This window comes from Lactuca saligna, chromosome 8, assembly GCF_052625555.1.
Source record: "Lactuca saligna cultivar CGN05327 chromosome 8, ASM5262555v1, whole genome shotgun sequence".
Classification (NCBI taxonomy): Eukaryota; Viridiplantae; Streptophyta; class Magnoliopsida; order Asterales; family Asteraceae; genus Lactuca; species Lactuca saligna.
Genome location: NC_136424.1, coordinates 104251906 through 104255291, shown reverse-complemented (window position 1 = coordinate 104255291; position 3386 = coordinate 104251906).

The following is a 3386-nucleotide window of genomic DNA, read 5'->3' as shown; positions in this document are numbered from 1 at the left end:
GCACACTCGAGATTGAAACATGCCATTGAATAGTTCAATGAATCTCAAAAGATCTAGGAGTTTCAAAACCAATTAAAACCTAATAATACATTTCGTTTTATCTTGGTGGAAATTGGTGAATCGTCATTCACCTACCTTCAAATTGTTTTATAGCTTGGATTACGGCATACCTCTTCTAAGTTATAAAATAGTTTGATGGGTCCTAGCCTTAATATTTCATATTGGGTGTTATATTAAGGACTTTAAGATGAACTATCTTGAATATCTCCCAAAACATGTCTGGTTTAGACATTTATGATCCTCCCAAATCTCTTGAAACAAGCTTTCCTAAATGAAGATGATGTCCCATGGAAATCATACTTCTTTCACCTCCTCCAATTATTCTCCCAACCCCACAAGTTCTTAAAAAGTTTAAGGTCACTCGAGCCCTATTGGCAAGTAAAGGTCTTGGTGTGATCACATCTTGGAGATGTAGTCACATATTGACAAGCTGGGAGAGTTGGGTGTCAAAGTCTTGAGAAAGTTGGTGGTTCAATCACTTTCTAAGTCACATAGTGAGTTCTTTTGGAACACCTATGAAACAGACTATGACAAGACCCTTAATGATCTTATCTATTTGCTAAGATTAACTTCCTGAAACTTTATGGAAATTGACAATGGTGACACTGGAAATACAGAAAAAAAAACATTCTCTTCCCAAGGAAAGCGATTGACCATAGTCAACTAGGTTGACCAAATGGTAAAGAGAAAAAGGCTAAGTCTGTAATAGTCCTGTGTACCATTATCAAAGGGTCCATATGTTTATATTGCCAAAGTAAGGGTCATTAGTTGCAAAGCTGCCTAATTTACCTAAGGATGTTAAAGTCAATAAGATTGACTCTACTTCAGGTAAAAGTCCACTAATCTAACTCTGTTAAGTTTCTATTTTGAGATTCCTGATACATGATGTGACTGGGTCACATGGTAATGTTTTAAGAATCAAAGAAAAGTAAAGGAACTTAAAGAAAGAATATGTTGAATCTGATCGCATAGATGGATTTCTATCGCGTAGTTTGAAAAATCGGATTCTTGAGCTAATTCTTAGGAGTTATGAGATATTGCTAAGGAATAGATAACAACAAGTTTTTCATATGGGTTGTAAGGATAAGTTTTTCCGTATAGTTTTAAAATAAAAGAAATTTTGGTTTTATTTATTTTAAAATATCCTTACAATGGAATTTGAGGAAAAATTGTTGCTTATATGATTCCATTAATAGCAAGAGTGGAAATATGAAATTGATTCCTTCATTTGTGGTAATGTCTAAATTTACCAAATAAGGAAAGACTCTCATCATCCAAAGTCTCAATTGGACCAGGACTTGGAATCATGCAAGTTCTATAGCATGATGAATGAGAACTTTCAAGTATTGGAAAATTAAGACTGATTACTTGTTCACGTGAATGTGTGAGTCAAGTAATGGACTAAGGGATCGAGTACATAGTCTTGTGCGCTGATTAAGTCCACCACAAAAGATATAAGGCTATTCGTCATAGTTTACTAAAGCTTAGTAAATATGATTATACTTACAAGCGTAAGTGTAACTCTGAGACATTGGAAAAGGTTCCAATGCATGGCAGAGCGAATAAGAAGAATCAAATTAGGTAGAAGGATAAAAGTTCCTCAAATCTGAAAAGATGGGAGAGTACTTTAGTATCAACTAAGTTATTCAAACCTTCCACAGTCGGTCATATGTTGGAAGTAGATATGAATTAAGACTGTCATGGGTTGGCTTGTAGAGGTCTAAGTTGTTGGACAAAGGGCTACAACACTCATGAGTGCTCATAAGTTCTGAGTATTGGATTCAACCCGCGCTCATTGGAATCACTTCATGGATTTTATCACGAGTGATCATGAGACAATAATATCTTATATTCTTCAAACCTAGAGATATGAGTTGTTACTATGAGTTGGTTGTACATTGATTGCACGAAACTGCATTTGGTAACTCGGTGCTAAAAAAACGTGCCTTTGTGTATGATTCAACAAGTAGTAGAACAAGCCATATGAGTTGAAGTTTATCCATTCCTTTTACCTTCGGGATAAAAGCGATATTTGTGGGCCCCTCGATGATTTGATGATGACAAATGGAAGTGCTCGGCCGGGCCAGGACTAATTTGATTTGTTCAATTAGTCAGTCGTCATAAATCGGAAATCGGGAAACAACAAATGGACAGAGAGAATGATTATAATCCATGTCTCAGTCCATATGATATCTAGAATGGAGTAATATATGATCCCTTATCTAATGGACAAGTCATTAACAAAGGTCAGAGTTCATCTACAAGGTCAGAGTTCGACAGAAGTTTTTGAGAGCTACGATTGCTAGTTGGTTCCTGAAGTCATACGCAATAATAGTTTTAGACTTATCCAAGTGGGAGACTGTTGGATTAATGTCTAAGTCCATAACTATAATTGGTAAGACTTGACCCGACCCGGCATGGTCCATTTGGGTTGCATACCATCATGCACTTGGATAGACAAAATGAGAGAAATAAGACACTTATGGTTATTAATATATTATAAGTTCTAGTATATTAATAATAAGAATAATGAGATTATTTAATTAGTATTGATCATGAATTAATCTAGGATTAATTAAGTGATCAAAAGAAGACTAATTAAATATATGGGTTGATTGTGTAAATCATCCATACTTGTATAGTGGGCTAATGCTCCATGGATAATCAAGTTGGGCCAAAACCCATATGATGCTCCATGGATGCTCCATGGTGTATTTGAACCCATGGATCCAAGGAAATGGAAAGTCATGACAATTAGGGTTTACCCTAATTGTATAACTATATAAGCATCTTATTCTTGAGGAAAAGCGGCCACTAGTGAGAGTAAGAAAGGGCTAGCCGATTTTCATGAAGTGTAGAATTCTCTCTAAGTTATTCTAAGTGTTTTGATGATTGTGAACCATTTGAGGTGTCACACTTGGGGCACTAGGCACTCAAGCTTCATGAAGACAAGCACCATCAAAGAGGTATGTATTCTATCTTGTTATATTGATAGTTTTGTATGCTAGTTTAGGATAATACCTTGGATATTCATATTTGCATGTATAATAGAGAAAACATAGATCCAAGGTATTTAAGGTTGCATGTACACTTAGGAGTGTTAGAATGCTCATAACCCAACATTACTATGATAATAATAATGTTTTGGGGCAATAAGATTTATGTTTTGTTTAACAACCCAGAATTTCCAGGTATTTATTATTAGTGTATTTTTGGAGAATTGTGAGTGGACTTGGCGAGTTGGAGCTCAAACACGCCGAGTAGGATCGCGATTTTGGACGCGGGTTCGCGTCTGGACTCGGCGAGTTCAAGAGTAGACTTGGCGA